Source organism: Moschus berezovskii, chromosome 15 (assembly GCF_049115385.1).
Source record: "Moschus berezovskii isolate FMDL1 chromosome 15, NW_MosBer_1.0, whole genome shotgun sequence".
Lineage (NCBI taxonomy): Eukaryota > Metazoa > Chordata > Mammalia > Artiodactyla > Moschidae > Moschus > Moschus berezovskii.
The window spans coordinates 56,673,927-56,692,731 of NC_142474.1; the positions used below are offsets into that span (position 1 = coordinate 56,673,927).

The 18,805-nt window shown below is 43.4% G+C and overlaps 1 long non-coding RNA gene and 1 pseudogene across 2 annotated transcripts in view; one reads left to right on the forward strand and one right to left on the reverse strand.

Moving 5' to 3' along the window:
• LOC148775445 (uncharacterized) overlaps nucleotides 1–18,805 on the reverse strand; it is a 143,347-nt gene that overhangs the window by 97,782 nt on the left and 26,760 nt on the right. For both annotated transcript variants that reach the window (XR_016039181.1, XR_016039180.1), the window contains exon 2: nucleotides 16,198–16,324. This is a non-coding gene — a long non-coding RNA (uncharacterized LOC148775445). The remainder of the gene's footprint in view (nucleotides 1–16,197; nucleotides 16,325–18,805) is intronic.
• LOC148775446 (mitotic checkpoint serine/threonine-protein kinase BUB1 pseudogene) lies at nucleotides 130–1,019 on the forward strand (annotated as a pseudogene).

Here is an 18,805-nt window from a genome sequence, read left to right on the forward strand (position 1 = left end):
TTTGTTGGCAAAGTAATGTCTCTGCTTTTTATTATGCTATCTAGGTTGGTCATAACTTTCCTTCCAAGGAGTAAGCATCTTTTAATTTCATGGCTGCAATCAGCATCCGCAGTGTTACCACAGCCAAAAAATAAACCTGCAGGAGCCAGGACCTTTGGAGAACGTTCCATGAGTTGATTTCCTACAAAACCAAATGAAGTGCCTCACACTGATGAGTTTCTGGATGATTCAGCCGTGGGGGGTGTCCGCTGCAACAAAAGCCTGGCACCCAGCTCCAACAGCCCAGTAGATTTTAGGTTCACTGTGCAGCTCACGTCTAAGCCTTTCCACAGGCTTCCCATGGACTCTGTGCACCCACTGGAAGATAAAGAAAATATGGTAGCAAACAAGCACACCCATGTGGCTTTGGATTCTTTCAAAAGAAACAAGGTGGAACCCTTGAAAGAGAGAAAGTTCAGTCCAATTGAAGAGATAAGCTTGGACTCAGTGTGCCCCACAGATGTCCCTTCTGTGTCCTTGCTCTGTCTGGGCCAGCCTGCTGCAGCTGTGTTGACCAGCAAGGCAGAGTGGGACCTCAAGGCCTGTAAAATCACAGACCCTGACTTTGCCATTGCAGAGGATCTGGCAGAAGCCAGCTCTGGGCTCCAGGCTGAACTGGTGCAGGCTGGCTCGCTTGGGAATGTAGACACTCCAAACTTCACTGTTGAGAATTCCTGGGATGAGGAGTTGATTCTCAAACTTTTATCCGGGCTTTCTAAACCAGTGAGTTCCTATCTAAGTACTTATGAATGGACATGTAAGCTTCCAGCCATCAAGCCCAAGACTGAATTCCAATTAGTCTCTTTGCTGGTCTACGTTGAGCACCTTCTTGGAGAAGGGGCTTTTGCCCAAGTCTATGAAGATACCGTGGAGATGTGAACAATAGCAGAAATAAGGAGAAATTTGTTTTGAAGGTAAACAATCTGCACAATATAGAAATGAATTTTAGAAAAAAAATTAAACTGATGCAAGTGTGTTAAATGGAGAAGCTGATCAGAAACAAGCTCTCCTGAACTCCAGGTATGCATGCTCTCCAAAACGATGCCATCCAGATTCCAAATGTGGAGGGCCCTCGATATGGATACGGAGCAAAAAAAAAATCCATCATACAAAGAAAATTGAGCATCCTAAATTGGTTCAGTGAAGTGGTGGACCAACTGCACATTCCAGTAGGAGAATTGCTTTCTGCTGTCCTTGAGCAATGGAGGAAGGAAGAATACATTACAATAGATGGCACTTACTCTGTATATGACTGAATTAAGAATTCTCTACATTGATGTATTCCTAATCACTGAATAGGGGGAAATCAGACTCAGTTAACAGTCCCCTTCGTCTCTTTTAATCAACACCGTAGCACTGCACTGTCTTTAGGAGAAATATCTCACTGGTGTGAAGCAATGCCACCTTCCTCCACTGCGACCCCACAGACCCAGAGCTGTGGGCATCTTGGACTCAGTAAGATTTTGCCTGTTTCTATGGTTTGTGTCATGGACTGTTCAAGTGTGTGTTTCCTCCCTGCCTCCCTGGAAGCCATAACCACAGCTAGTCTTTCCCTCTGTCTGGGTGGATGGGCTCAACGGTCATGGAGGACTGGGTATATTTTAAATGTCCAGCTGACTCCTGGATGTTGGCTGGTGGTCATATAAACCTATATAGCCCAAATTCACCTTGATAATGCCGAGGCTAGCATTTTGACATACAACTTTAGAAAATGAGCAAACTCTCAGAGACCAAAAAATGACTTTTGTTTGGAAAGTACCCAATGACTTTGGAGGTGGAAAAGAGGAGGTGGTAGAAGCTGACAAAATGAGTCTGAATTCATTTGAAAGACTGAATGCAAGAGAAAAGTCAAGAAATGCTCTAGAAATATGAGAGAGACATAGGCCCCTCCCATCCTTCCCCCATTTAAACATAAAATTATTGAAATTGAAGCTGTGGTTTTGGTACAAGAATAGACAGATCCATGAAACAGAGTGGAGATTTAAGGAAAAATTTGTCTCTATACAGCATATATTAAAAGTATTGTTATAATTAGCATCACATATGTTCAGCGGCTATAACAAAGAGCTCCACCGCCCCCCCACCCCAGTAAGGCACTCAAATGCAAAACAGACTTTTTTCCATCCAACTGATAATAGCCTAGAAGTGAGTGTGGGGGTCCAGGGTGGTCATAGGCAGCTCTGCTTCATGTGGTCATCCAGAAACCCAGTTATATCCATCTTATTGTGCTATCACCCCTGGGAAACATCCTCACCCAAGTGGTCAAAGCTGACTCACCAGCACAAGTCTATATTTAAGACTCTGGGAAGGGGGAGTAAGAGTGGAGGGGAAATGGGGCTTCCCTGGTGGCTCAGTGGTAAAAATAAATCCACCTGCCAATGCAAGAGACAGATTCAATCCATGATCCAAGAAGATCTCACAAAACAATTTAAAAGAAAAGAGTGGAGAGGAAGGTCAAAGAATCGAGAAACTCCTGAGCACACAGAGATTTGTACACAAATGTTCAGAGCAGCATTATTCCTAGTAGCCTAAAAATCGGAGACTTGAGTTTTTGGACTCAAATTTTTGGACATCAGTCCATCAGCTGATGAATGGATAAAGTGTGGTATACCCATACAATGAAATATTATTCAGCAATTAAAGAAAATGAAATACTGATCCATGCTGATGTGGGTGAATCTTGAAAACATGCTAAGTGAAGGAAACTAGACACAAAGGTCACATATGCTATGACTCCATTTATATGAAATGTCCACACTAGGCAAATCTGAAGAGACAGAGAGTATTGTAATTAGCAGTTGCTTAGGGCCAGCATGGGGAGCAGTAATAGGAAGTCACTGCTAAGGGATGCAGTGTTTCCCTTTGGAATTATGAATATGTTCTAAAATTAGTTGTGATGGTGCACAACCCTGAATATATTAAAAACCACTGACTTGTATACTTAACTTTTTCTAAACTCTTATTTTTTGGCAGCATGTGGGATCCCCAACCAGGGATCAAACCTGTGGTCCTGCCATGGGAGCACGGAGTCTTAACCACTGGACCACCAGGAAAATCACCTATACACTTTAAAAGGGCAAGTTTTATAGTATGTGAATTATACCTCAATCAAGCTGTTAAAAAATTACAATACAATTGGACCCTCTTATCCTATTCTATGTGTGACAATTCCAGATATTTCAAGGATTTAAATAAAAAACTAGAAATTTGAAATTAATATTTATACAAGCTTGAGGAGAGAAAGGATTTCCTAAACATGATGCCATAGGAAGAAATAATCAACTAAGAATTATTTAATTAAAAATTTTTAAGTGTACTTCAAAAGTTTACAAAGAAAAAGAGCAAGTGACAAAATAAGAATATATGCAGAATGAATGACTTTTGAAAATGAATATACTTATCACATATCCAACTCTCATAAATCAAATGGCCAATAAACATTAAAATGCTAAAAATTAAACCAAGAAATGCAAATTAAATAGTGGAAAGAAAATTATGGTTATTCAGTTGGCAAATATTGAAAGATAGCACCAGTGTTTCTCTCTGTGCTGAAGGGAACTCTTAGCCATTATGAATAGGCGCGTTGATTGCTACAATATTTCTGATGGCAGTTTAGAAATAAACATCAAATTTGTTTAAAACTTTTGACCCAGCAGTTTTACTTGAAGGAATTAATCTGCGAGAAAGAAAGATTTGCCCCAAAATCAAGGTACAGGGTATTAATCACAATATTGTTTAAATATCTTTAAAAATTAAAATAATTTACATGTTATAATGTAAATTTATATTTAAATTATAATACAGTCTTAAAATACTATATAGGCATTTTGTGTCTTAAAGACTTAAATATTTAAGACATGAAGCCATAAGACTCCTAGAAAAGAACATAGATAGGCAAAACATTCTTCGAGACATAAATTGTACCAGTGTTTTCTTAGGTCAATCTGCCAAAGCAATAGAAATAAAAACAAATATAAACAGACGGGACCTAATCAAACTTACAAGCTTTTGTACAGCAAAGGAAACCATAAACAAAATAAAAAGGCATCCTACGGACCAGGAGAAAATATTTGCGAATAATGTGACCAACAAGGGCATAATTTCCAAAATATACAAACAGTTCATACAACTCAATAACAACAACAACAAAAAAAAACAATCCAAATGAATTTGCAGCAACATGGATGGACCTAGAGATTATCATACTAAGTGAAGTAAATCAGAAAGAGAAAGACAAGTATATGATAACATTTATATGTGGAATTTAAAAGACAAAGGAATATATCTATGAAACGAACAGACTTGTGGTTGTCAAGTCGGGGAGGTAGGAGAGGGGTGGATTGGGAGTTTGCAGTTAGCTGCTGCTGCTGCTGCTGCTAAGTCACTTCAGTCGTGTCTGACTCTGTGTGACCCCATAGATGGAATCCCCCGTCCCTGGGATTCTCCAGGCAAGAACACTGGAGTGGGTTGCCATTTCCTTCTCCAATGCGTGAAAGTGAAGTCGCTCAGTCGTGTCCGACCCAGCAATCCCACGGACTGCAGCCCACCAGGCTCCTCCATCCATGGGATTTTCCAGGCAAGAGTACTGGAGTGGCTTGCCATTGCCTTCTCCGTTGCAATTAGCAGATGCGAACTATTATTTGTAGAATGAACGGACAACAAAGTCCTACTATAGTACAGGGAACTATATTCAATATCATGTGATAAACTATAATGGAAAAGAATATGCAAAAGAATGCATATATGTATGTATAACTGAGTCCCTTTGCTCTACAGCAAAAGTTAACACAACACTGTAAATCAACTAAACTTCAATAAGTTTTTAGAAAAGAATACTATACATCCATTTTCAGTGGTATACACAGAGATCAACAGTCAAGAGAAAAAAAAAAGCAGATGAACAAAAAGAACAATACTAAATTGTCTTTTTTTAATCCACAAACTCAAAACAAAGTCTAAAGGGACATACACCCAACTACTGATAGCTACCTCTGAATGGTGAGATTATGGGAAATTTAAAATTTTCTTCTTGTTATTTAACTAAATTAACTTTCCTGTAATGAGTAGGGAATGAAAAGGGAGGTTATTCTTAAGACTTTTTAATGTGCAGAAAAATATTTATAGCATGAAGGAATGCCATATAGTTAAAGCTATGGTTTTTCCACTAGTCATGTATGAATGTGAGTGTTGGACCATAAAGAAGGCTGAGCGCTGAAGAATTGATGCTTTTGAACTGTAGTGCTAGAGAAGACTGTTGAGAGTCCCTTGGACAGCAACAAGCCCAAACCAGTCAATCCTGGAGGAAATCAACCCCGAATGTACATTGGAAGGGCTGAGGCTGAAGGTGAAGCTCCAGTACTTTGGCCACCTGATGCGAAGAACTGACTCACTGGGAAAGACCCTGATGCTGGAAAAGATTGAAGGCAAAAGGAGAAGAGGGTGACAGTGCATGAGATGGTTGGGTGGCATCCAGTGGAAATGAGTTTGAGTGGACTCCAGGAAATGGCAAAAGACCGAGAAGCCTGGTGTGCTGCAGTCCACAGGGTTGCAGAGAGTCGAACACGACTGAGCAACTAAATGACAACAATATATTAAATAGTATGTTCAGCCTGATCATACTTCTTATATCAGAAACTCCTTTATTTTTATAAAGTTAAATTAATGGTCATTGTGTGCAACTATAGCCAAATTGCAGCATGTTCAAAAACATACCTACATCAACAACCTCCTACACCTTTAAAAAGATACAGACGTTGTGTTACCCATTGGCCTGATCACATTCTGTAAAAGCAATATTTACACATGCACACAGAAAAAAAGAAGTTAACAGTGGTTAGCTCTGGGTGGTAGAATTATATGTGACTGAAACAATTATTTGTGTAAGTTTTCTAAAATGAACACTTTTTGTTGTTCAGTCGCTCAGTTGTGTCCGATTTTTTGCAATTCCATGGACTGCAGCACACCAGGGTTCACTTATCATTTTCTAAAATGAACACTTATCATTTTCTAAAATGAAAAAGTGAATGCAACATTGTATATCAACTATATTCCAACAAAAATGTAAATATTTGAAGGTAAAGGAAGAAAAGGCTCACAGGTCTATATTATGTGTATGTATGTCATGCTTACTGCTTAATACTGTGAGGACTACCTGAAATATCAATGTAAAGTCTTATAACACAGAGTTCCAAAGAATCATACAAGCTCCAGTGAAAACTTCACCTTGTTGCTCCAATAATAAGCATGTTGAACCTATTTACAGAGATTGGGAAGTCAGTGCTTCATTCTGAACAGGGGGAGAAGTCATTCTGCAGCTTAACACGAAAGGCATATCCTCTCTGTAACTTGAAAGGGCACTGGAGCTGATGATTTATAAAAAAATGTATCAGCTGCAAGATAAGAAGAAACCCATCCGATGTCTAAATGCATCTGACACATCAGTTCAAAAGATAATTCCACCAGGGCCCTTGGGATTTGGGGAGAATGGCTACTTAAGAAAAATAAAACCAGTGGGTTCCTGTAATAAATGAAACCAAGACATGAGCAGCCAGGCCACGACAGTCTTCACTCACATGCTTATCCCTGTGTGCAAGGTGACAGGGACATAACAGATGGGATTGATGGCTGTCAGGCCCACAGGTAACACCCACTCTCTGTGACTACCAAGCAACATGGATTGGACATATAGCACAGGCCAGACACTGTCCTAAGGCTTTAAAGTCCGGTGTAACCCACCTAATCCACAAAACCATCCTGTGAAGTAACTACTACGTTTATCCCCATTTAACAGATGAAAAAGTGAGGCAGTTTATTCCAGTTCACTAAGGAGTCGTTTTAGCCAAGATTTGAATCCAGAAAGTGTGACACCGGCTCCCATTCACAGACTTTCAGTAAAATGCTCAAAATAACCCCACTGAGGGCCAGGCCTATAGGAGTTGCCTTTACTAAGCCCTTTATTCTTGACCTCAAGGCTGGTCAGAGTGCTTTGACCAGCACACCACTTTCCAGGGTGACCCTGAGCCCCACAGACACAGTACCCAGGCAGCATCAGCTGGAGAAGAAACCAAACCCACAAATCTCAAAAGACATTTAGCAAACCGACAACTATTTACCAGGCCACTATAGTAGGGGGTCCTGCCCCAGGAAAGGGGACTACAAGTACCTAACATGCAGTCCCTGCTTTCAGGGGTGGATGAGGGCATAGGACATCACCCAGCACAATTACAGAGCCTGGACAAGCTCCAGGAGCTCTGGACCTGCAGGTTCCTCTAACCACCAATAGAAAATAATCAGGAAAAAAAAATTCCAGAAAGTTCCAAAAAGCAAAACTTGAATTTGCCCCATGTTCAACCTGCTGTTTACATTGCATTTTTATTTTCACTCCATTTTAGTTCGCACAAAAGCATTGAACCAGGAGCACTAACACTGTCCTAAGTACTTTACAGACAAGAATTCAGTTGATCTCAATTCTACGTTTAGAAGTACTACTAGGATCCTTCCCATTCTACAGATGAAGAGACTGAATTAGAGAGCTTAAATAACTTGCCCAGAGTGCTAATAAGTGGCAGAGATGGGATTCAAACCCAGGCATTCTGATCTAGAGCCTGTGCTTCAAATCTCTGTTCTATAGGATGTACTTCTAGGTACGTGTCTTGAATGTCTGTTCTCTGTCAGATCTTATTTTAAGAGTTTTAACCAAATCATCTTGTTTGAAATACTCTCAACATACTGTCAGAAAGAGCCAGAGAAATAGCCAGTGTCTTAACCTGAAACAGGTTCTTTGTTAAAAGGATTCCAGATGTACACAGCAGAGTGGTTAGCATATAGACTTTTGTCATCAGATTGACCACAGTTTAAATGCTGACTCAGCTATCTTTTATTTTTTAAATATTTATTCACTTGGCTGCATCTTAGCCTGTCTTAGTTCCTCAACCAAGAAGGGAACCCAAGTCCCCTACACTGGAAGGCAGATTCTTAACCACCAGACCACCAGGAAAGTCCTCTCAGCTATCTTTTTATTCCTAATTTCCTCCCCCTCTTCACTGTTCATCTGTCCATTCAAAGAATTAGAGGAGACACACTGAAATGCAGGTCAGACTATCCCCAGAATGATGAGAGCCACTGAAAACCCTCTACGTTGGTAGAGAGACATTTGCTGCAGGTGGCAGGGCTGGGGAAGCCAAAGGGCGTGATGCCCCAAATCACTGACCCTCAGAGTATGATTCTCCAGATGGGTAGCAGCAGCATCACCTGGGAAACTTGTTAGTGATGCAAAACCTCTTGCCCCGCCACAGGTCTGCTGACCCAGCAGATGTAGCAGGAGGCTCAGTGTGTTTGGATGAGGCCTGCAGATCACCCAGATGCACACTGAAGTTCGAGAGCCACAGCCCCAGGAGAGTTGGGTGATATGGGGAGGCCCCAACCTCAGAGCACAACGTGGATGACCAGCAACTAGTGACTAAGGACAACAATGTGAATTCGCTCCCTTAACAAGTCAGGGTGGATTCAGTGCTTTCCCTGGGCTAGCATCACTGCCCCTGGCCTTCTGATCAGAGGGAACTGGGAGGTATTAATCACAGAAGCTACTGGAGGTGCCAGTCCCCCAGTGGCTGGTTGGAGGCAGGGCAAGCATGTGAAGAAGTTCAGACCTGGGCCCTCTCTATTTTAGCTGCTGGACAGAGGCCCCTAGAGGGCAGGGACTAACCTCAGAACCCTCACTCCCTTGGGCCACATGCTTAGCTGGCCACTCCCTCTCCTAGACTTGCTCAGAGTGTGTTCCTTCTGGACCCCCCTCCATCCCTTCTGTGGTTTTCCTGGACAGTCACATAACCCACTCCACGGCTTTGACTAGCACTCTGCCCTCCAGGATGACCCTGAACCCCGCAGACACGGTGCCCAGGAGGTTGGGCAGGATCTGCTGGAGGAGAAACCAAACCCACAAACCCCAAAAGACATTCAGCAAACTGACAGCTTTTTACCAGGCCATTACAGCAGGGGTTCCTGCCCCAGGAAAGGGGACTAAGGTACCCAACATGCGGTTCCTGCTTTTTAGGGGTAGATGAGGGTATAGGACATCACCCAGCACAATTACAGAGGCTGGACAAGCTCCAGGAGCTCTGGATCATCAGGTTCCTCTGTCAATAGAAAATATTCAGGGAAAAAAAAATTCCAGAAAGTTCCAAAAACCAAAACTTGAATTTGCCCCATGCCTGGCCTGCAATTCCAAGGGAACATTTCATGCAAAGATGGGCTTGATAAAGGACAGAAATGGTATGGACCTAACAGAAGCAGAAGATATTAAGAAGAGGTGGCAAGAATACACAGAAGAACTGTACAAAAAAGATCTTCACGACCAAGATAGTCACGATAACGTGATCACAGACCTAGAGCCAGACATCTTGGAATGTGAAGTCAAGTGGGCCTTAGAAAGCATCACTACGAACAAAGCTAGTGGAGGTGATGGAATTCCAGTTGAGCTATTTCAAATCCTGAAAGATGATGCTGTGAAAGTGTTGCACTCAATATGCCAGCAAATTTGGAAAACTCAGCAGTGGCCACAGGACTGGAAAAGGTCAGTCTTCATTCCAATCCCAAAGAAAGGCAATGCCAAAGAATGCTCAAACTACCACACAATTGCACTCATCTCACACACTAGTAAAGTCATGCTCCAAATTCTCCAAGCCAGGCTTCAGCAATATGTGAACCGTGAACTCCCAGATGTTCAAGCAGTTTTAGAAAAGGCAGAGGCACAAGAGATCAAATTGCCAACATCCGCTGGATCATGGAGAAAGCAAGAGAGTTCCAGAAAGCCATCTATTTCTGCTTCATTGACTATGCCAAAGCCTTTGACTGTGTGGATCACAATAAACTGTGGAAAATTCTGAAAGAGATGGGAATACCAGACCACCTCACCTGCCTCTTGAGAAACCTGTATGCAGGTCAGGAAGCAACAGTCAGAACTGGTCATGGAACAGACTGGTTCCAAATAGGAAAAGGAGTACGTCAAGGCTGTATATTGTCACCTTGCGTATTTAACTTCTATGCAGAGTACATCATGAGGAACGCTGGGCTGGAAGAAGCACAAGCTGGAATCAAGATTGCCGGGAGAAATATCAATAACCTCAGATATGCAGATGACACTACCCTTATGGCAGAAAGTGAAGAGGAACTAAAAAGCCTCTTGATGAAAGTGAAAGAGGAAAGCGAAAAGGTTGGCTTGAAGCTCAACATTCAGAAAACAAAGATCATGGCATCTGGTCCCATCACTTCATGGGAAATAGATGGAAAAACAGTGGAAACTGTGTCAGACTTTATTTTTGGGGGCTCCAAAATCACTGCAGATGCTGATTGCAGCCATGAAATTAAAAGACGCTTACTCCTTGGAAGGAAAGTTACGACCAACCTTGATAGTATATAAAAAAGCAGAGACATTACTTTGCCAACAAAGGTCCGTCTAGTCAAGGCTATGGTTTTTCCCGTGGTCATGTATGGATGTGAGAGTTGGACTGTGAAGAAAGCTGAGCGCCGAAGAATTGATGCTTTTGAACTGTGGTACTGGAGAAGACTCTTGAGAGTCCCTTGGACTGCAAGGAGATCCAACCAGTCCATTCTAAAGGAGATCAATCCTGGGTGTTCCTTGGAAGGACTGATGCTAAACCTGAAACTGCAATACTTTGGCCACCTCATGCGACGAGTTGACTCACTGGAAAAGACGCTGATGCCGGGAAAGGTTGGGGGTGGGAGAAGGGGACGACCGCGAATGAGATGGCTGGATGGCATCACCGACTCTGTGGACATGAGTTTGAGTGAACTCCAGGAGTTGGTGATGGACAGGGAGGCCTGGTGTACTGTGATTCATGGGGTTGTGGAGAGTCGGACACGACTGAGCGACTGAACTGAACTGAACTGTCCTGCTATTTACATTTCATTTACATTGTGTTAGGTATTAATGGTATTAGTAGGTTACGACTGAAGTGACTTAGCAGCAGCAGCAGCATGCAAACATTCAGTTCAGTTCAGTTGCTCAGTCATTAGGCCATTTTATATAAGGGCCTTGAGCAGGCAAGGATTTTGGTATCTGCGGGGTTTCCTGGAACCCATCCCCTGCAGACACCCAGGGCTGACTGTATATACAGAGACATGGGAAGAGGTAAAGCTTGCAGTAAAGTGGTCAAAAACGTTGGAAACTAGAGTAACTAATTCCGAACAGATTCTATAGGCCAGGGTTTTCCCAAAGTGGAAGTATATTTTTCAGAATTTTCTCTAGGTAGAATTTTAATACATGTTACGGGACTAAATGGGTTATAGCACCCACACCAGCAGGTAAGTCTCGGGACCCCAGTCAGGCATCCTGCAAATCCGCTCAGTTCTGACAGTCTCTACTCAGAGATAGCATCAGATCCCACAGCTTAGGGACTTGGTCCTATAAGACTGCCCCTGCTCCACTCAGACAAGTCCAGGTTGTTACCTATGCTTCTGATCAACCAGCTACATATTAGAGGTTGCCACAGCTTTCTCAGGTTCGAGTAATTTGCTAAAACAGCTCATAGAAACATTTTACTTACTAGATCATTGTTATTGCTGTTCAGTCACTAAGTCGTGTCTGACTCTGCGACACCAAGGACTGCAGCATGCCAGGCTTCCCTGTCCTTCACTATCTCCTGGAGTTTGCTCAAACTCATGTCCACTGTGTCAACTTTCACTTTACTATACCAGCAGGAGAGGATGTAACTCAGGAACAGCCAGACTGACAAGAGGTGTAGGGAAAGGGAAGGGGGCCTGGAGAGTCCATGTTCTCTCCAGGTACCACCGTCCTAGCACCTCCATGTGTTCACCAACCCAGAAGTTCTCTAACACACTCCTTTTGATTTTTAACAGCTTGACATCCTTACATAGGCATGATTGTTTACATCATTGGCCACTGGCCCCTCTCTGCTGGGCCAGGGGGGTGGGATTAAAAGTTCCAACCCTCCAATCACAGGGTAGACTCCATGGCAACCAGCCCCCACCTTTAAGTGCTTCCAAAAGTCACCTCACTAGTGTTAACAAGAGACACCTTTGAGGCGTCTTAGAAAATCCCTAGAGTTCAGGAAGCTCTCTGCCAGGAATAAGATGAAAACCATGTGCCTATTTCTTACTATAAATCACAATATCCCAGACAAAAGAGTCCTGCAGTCTCATAGGTCTTAGACGTCCTGGATTTCATGGTTTCACAGGTATCTTACCTGCTGCTGCTAAGTCACTTCAGTCGTGTCCGACTCTGTGTGACCCCATAGACGGAAGCCCACCAGGCTCCCCCGTCCCTGGGATTCTCCAGGCAAGAACACTGGAGTGGGTTGCCATTTCCTTCTCCAATGTGTGAAAGTGAAAAGTGAAGTCACTCAGTCGTGTCCGACCCTTAGCGACCCCGTGGACTGCAGCCTACCAGGCTCCTCCATCCATGGGATTTTCTAGGCAATAGTACTGGAGTGGCTTGCCATTGCCTTCTCCGATCTTACCTGCAGGACCTCTCAATTGTGAATCTCTGGAGGGGTACGTCGCAGGCTACATTTTACAAACATTTCAATACAGAACCCTTTCACTGAGGGCTAGTGCGCCATGTCACAAGCTCAATTTGTAGATTTCAGTCAGTAGATCAGTGGGTCTGTTCCTGCTGTGATTTCCTCAGCAGTGTTTTGAAAATACAGCTTCGGAGTTCTCCTCACCACTCCTCTGAAGCAGTTACTGCCCCAGGTGAGTCTAATGTATCATCAAGCTTGGGAGCGACTGGTTTTCACTGTTGCAGCTGAATTCTAAGGGCCAATGAAGATGATAAGGGACAGCTGGGGTGCAGAAGGAATTCTAGGCAAGACTATATGGCTTAGATATGGGGGCCATGGGTGGCATGGGGATCAGTGAGGGGATGTGGGGGCTGTGGGGGGGGTCTGGGGGCACTGAGGGAATATGGAAGCCCTGAGGGGGAGCAGAGGTACACAAAGTAAGGAACAAAGACTGGAAGGAAAACCTGTAGAAACAACCTACACTTTGTGGAGGGACCCGTGGTTCACAAACTGTCTCCCAACATACCAGCTGTCTTTCTTACAAACCCATGAGGTGGGGAGGAAAATTACTTCTGTTTTCCTTGGTTTAAGGAAACTCAGACTATGTGGACAGGAGTTTGTTTTTCTTTACATTGTCCCATATCCGACTCCTCTCTGCACTCTGAGGAATCGCTTGAGTTGAATGAGGACCATTAGCATCCCAGCCAGCAGACATCAGCCCAGACTGCGCTCAGGGCCCAACGTCACTGTTGTCACTGCCGTGCAGGCCCTGGGAGGCCATTTACCTGCCCTTTTTCCAAATCTGGTTCTCCGGCCTTCTCTCCTGACCACGGTGTGAGCCACCCTGTCCCCCTCCAAACCAGCCTTTTCTAAGTTAGCTAGGGTAGGCTTCCATGGCTTGTAAGCTTGGCTTGAATGAGAAAGGTTAATTGTGGGCATGAACCTCCATTTCAAAATTCATAATTCACATCTTCCTCTGTGCCCAGCCGGAGGACTAAAAAGTATGAGTTCGATTTTAGTCTTACGACAGTGTCAGTGATGAATGTCCAAGGGGGAATTTCTAGTAGGCATTTGGAGATAAAGGTCTAGTATATGGGGTAGAGGTCAAGGTAAAAATATGGATTTAGGGATCAATTCCACTGAAATCATGGATATGAATGAAAGAGCTTGTAACATAGGTCAAGTTGTGACAGCAAGCACTGAACACATTTTGGTGAGCCAAGGTGAACAGATTTGTTTGCAAAGTCTTAAGAAAACTCTGGAAAGAGAAGGAACACAGTTTGGCAGAGGGAAGTAGAAAGGCAAGACATTTGAGAAGATTCAGAGTCGGATGCCACCTATGTTTCAGTTCAGTTCAGTTCAGTTCAGTTTAGAGAGGCAATTTCTTAATATTGAAAAGTGACAGTAATACAAAAAAAGCAAAACTTTCATTCAACAGTATGTACAATATGACACCTTTTTAAAATATATATATTTGCATCAATCTGGAAGGATCTACATCAAAGCATTTGCCGTGATTATCTCTGGATGCTACAATGACAACATTGGCTTCTCTATTTTATTTTTTCCCACATTAACCATTCACTGATTTTTTTTCCAGATACAATTGATAAACCACAAAATTCACCATTTTAGAAGGTACAGTTCAGTGTTTTTGAGATTATCCACAAAGCTGTACAACCATCATCACTATCTAATTCCAGAAAATTTTCATCATTGCAAAAAGAAACCCTGGGGACTTTCCTGGTAGTCCAGTGTACTCCCAATGTAAGGGACCTGGGTTTGATCCTTGGAGAACCGGGGAACTAGATCCCACATGCCACAATTAAAAAGAACCTGAGCGCTGCAATGAAGACCGAAGTTCCGGAACGCCACACCTAAGACCTGGCACAGCCAAACAAATATTGATAAATATTAAGATAAATGAAACCAAACAGAAATACTTTATATCTATTAGCAATCACTCCCCATACCTGCCCGCCCTCCCTCCCAGCCCCAGGCAATCACTAATTACTTTCTGTCTCTATAGAGTTGTTTATTCTGGATGTTTCATATGAATGAAGTCATGCAGTACCTAGCCTTTTGTGACCGATTTCTTCACAACTAGAATCATGTTTTCAAGGCTGATCCATTTGTAGCTTGTGTCCACACCTTATTGTTGCCAAATAAAATTCCATGGTATGGCTGTTCAACATTAAAAAAAAATCGATTTTATTTATCTATCATGTCGATAGACAATTGAGCTGTGTCTTTCCATCTTTTGGCTAGGGCCTCCCAGGTGGCTCAGCGATAAAGAATCCACCTGCAAAGCAGGAGATGTGGGTTTGATCCCTGAATTGAGAGAAACCCCTGGAGAAGGGCATGGCTACCCACTCCAGTATTCTTGCCTGGAGAACCCCATGGACAGAGGAGCCTGGTGGGCAACAGTCCCTGGGGTCGCAAAGAGTCAGACGTGACTGAGTGACTAACACTTCAATTCAGCAATCTTGAAGTGAACATTTATGAACAAGTTTTTGTATGAACGCATGTTTTCACTTCTGAGTATACACCTAGGAGTGGGACTTCTGGGCTGTATCTATGTTTAACTGTTGAGGAGCCACAAAAGTGTTTCCAAAAGGTCTGTGACCTTTGACATTCCTACCAGTAAGCATTCTGGTTGCTTCCCCTTCTCCCTAAAACCTGCAAACTTACAAACTTCATGGAGTGCACATGTGCTAAGGGGGATCCAAGATTCACCTTTTTTCTCCCAACAAATTTAATCCTTTTTTGTGATTTTTTTCCAGATGAGAGATAAAGCATGCAAAGATTCCCTTTAATAATGATAGAGACATTGGCATTTACTGGATTCTTATTTGGCCTCTGGGAGGTTAATGTTGAACTTTGTGCATGCATTATCCCACTGAATTTTTTTTTGGCTGTGCTGGGTCTTCTATCCAGTGTTCAGGCTTCTCTAGTTGTGGCGTGTGGACTTTGCTGCCCTGTGGCATGTGGGATTTAGTTCCCTGACCAGGAATCGAACCCATGCCCCTGCATTGGCAGGTAGATTCTTAATGACTGGACCGCCAGGAAAGTCCCTATCCCATCGAATATATACAGAAAACCCTGAGCTTGGAACCTAATCTAGAGATGAAGACGATGAGGTTTTGAGGTAATGAGACTTGAGCAAAACTTCTGCCCCAAAGCTGAAATTCTTAACCATCCACTGTGACAGCTCAAAACCCACCTTTCCTTTCGTTGTTTCTGGCTGTACACACCATGTGTCATTTCCATATTTTCCTAGGGGGAAAAATCTTTCTCGAGATGATTTTTCACAAGTCAGTCAGGTACAATTTATCATACTCTAAGTGCCAACAAATTCTGGAGATGCAAAACCTATAGCCTATGTATAAATAATCTGACTCAGTGGTGTAAACATTAATTCAATGCTTTAAAAAAAAAAACAACCTTGTTTATCTAAGTTGATGTAATACTTCTTTTCTTCTGGATCTTTTATTGGCTCATCGGCACCAATAGGAATGGGTTTTAAAACTGATTAGCCCAGAGAAAGACACTGTAATCAAATAAATCTCAAGTTAGCCATGCTTTCCATTCTGTTTAGAAGTGAGATTTTTTTTTTCACCTGTGCCTTGTTTCCCAAAGAAAGCGTGGTAGCTTTTGTGTCTGAAAACACATTCGCTTCTGTGGTTTTCTATGACGGCAGAACCAATTCTGTTTATAACTGGCCCATTTCAGCTCCTGAGACAGCCCTGTGGAGGAAGAGGGATGTGAATAAGATCTGAATAAAGCATCTTATTAGATCTCCAAGAGAATCAATAGAATCTAATGTAGTTTTCTTTGCCTTGCATCAATAAAGCAATGTTATGACGGAGGCATTACAATCTTGTCTTCTCGTGTGGGTCTGAAAGCTTGTTTTGTGCTGCTGCTGGTGGTGCTGGCTGGTTTGCCTGAGTGCTCCGTCCTAAGGACTGATTTGCTTGGTTCTGAAAAGCATAATTGCTGCATCCATAATTTAAGGCTCGGAACGCCTTAAGTGTTCTGAGGGAGACAAACAGATGCTATTCGTATTACCTGCGGCTTATAAATAAATGTTGCCCTGGAAAGGTGGCACGGTCTCAGTTACACGTTAAGTTGCATTTGGCAGGTCAATGCACAATTCTAGGCTGAACCTTAATCAGTTAAAAGTGGGAGAAATCCGGGAAACCACAGGCTCACCCGTTATTTCTCTGCTGGTGAAGTTGAGACCAGTTGGTAAAAGACTGCAGTGGGTTAAACTGGCCCCAGAATTCACATGATGGATCCCTACATCCCAAGTACCTCAGAATGTGGCTGTATTTGGAGATAGGGCCGTTAAAGAGGTAATTAATTTAAAGTGACATGATTAGGGTGGGCCCTAATTCAATATGACTGGTGTCCTTGTAAAAAGGGAAATCTGGACATAGACATGCACAAAAGGAAGATGATGCGAAGACATGGGGAGGGGGTGGGGAGACGTCCCTGGTGGTCCAGTGGTTAACTGTCAATGCAGGCGACACGGGTTCAATCCCTGGTCCAGGAAGATCCCACATACCACTGAGCCGCTAAAGCCCGTGGGCCACAACTACTGAGCCCGAGCTCTAGAGCTGATGAGCCACAATAAGAAAGTCACTGCAGTGAGAAGCCCACAGACCACAAGAGAAAGCCTGTGTGCAATAACAAAGACCCAGAGCGGTCAAAAATAAATAAATGAAAATTAAAACAAAACACGGGGGAAGACGGCCACCCACAAGACAAAGAGAGAAAACTGGAACAGACCATTCCCTTATCGCCCTTAGAAGTAACAAACCCTGTCCACTCCTCAGTTTCACATTTCTAGCCACCAGAACATGAGACAAGAAATATCTGTTGTTTAAGCATCCCCGTCCATGGGACTTTATTATGGCAGTCTGAGCAAATGGACACAGGTGCCTCTGCTACCACTTTGGTGTTGATGGCCCAATGTCAGAGGCCCCCGTTCTCCTGACATTCATCTCAATGCCCCAAGATGGTGCCTTTGAGGTTTACTGAGCGAAACCCAGAAACCACAACATACCAACTGTTCGGTGCTCACGTGTGTGTTGTGTTTTATCTTAGATTCCACGGAGATCAGTCTTCTCTTTGGTAAGGATGTCATCCCTTGGCAAGTCTGAACACAGGATTTGAAATTCGAGCCATTTGGTCTACTAGTCTGGTCATCCTAGCTTTCCTGCTCCAGGGCTTCTTGCTGGGGAAATTTTCTCCAAGGAAGACTTCACTCCTGTCTGGGTTCCCAGAAGTTGCATCCACCCAGACCTTCTGTTCGGACATCCTATGATTTTGTGAAAGAGGCCCCTCTGCTCTTGTTAGGCATGCGTCCCTCTTTCATGGGGCAGGGTCCTGCCTCCCCAGTGGGGCCTTTTTTCTAAAGAAGGAAGAGGACAGAGTAACAAGGCACCATGTGAAGTGCTTGCCAGGCACCATCTCACTTAATCTTCACAGTCTCCCTGAGGAGGGGCAGCTACCATCGCCTGCATTTGCTAGATGCTGTAACTGAGGCACAGACCGGTTAAGTGCTCGACCCAAATTCACACAGCTCACAACTTGGGGAGGCGCGCAACTTTGCCTTCTGCTCTCTGACTCAGGCCTGGAAGCTTCAGGCACCACTGCTCCATGGCTGGTGGCACGGTTTCTGTGGGGATCTAAACAGCCTCACTGAAAGGGTGGTCTACAGCAGGAGGCCCCCTGAGGGCTTGGTCACTGCTCCAGAATGGGATAGAGACAGATCACAAGAATGAGCGCAGCACTTAGGGGCATCCACGCCAATTCAACAGCAGTGCTAGGTCCATGAAGCCTTATCATAAAAAAGAAACAGGCTTGTATTTTTACATCTCATTTTTTATCTTATTTGCAATTAAATCTCATTGCAAATAGGAAAACTGGTCCTTGGGACATCCCTGGTGGTCCAGTGATTAGAACTTTCACTGCTGAGGGCCTGGGTTCAATCCCAGGTCAGGGAACTAAGATCTCACAAGCCATGCAGTATGGCCAAAAAAAAAAAAAAAAAGAATGAGATCATTATCATACAACACAACATGCACAAGGCTGACTGTGCTGTTGCTTTAGAGGAAGGTGCAGATGCTGTAGAAGTTTATGAGCAGCCATCCCACTCTCGACAACCAGCGGAAGCCTGCAGCTCCCATCACTAATTTCTCAATTATCCTGGGAGAAGTAGG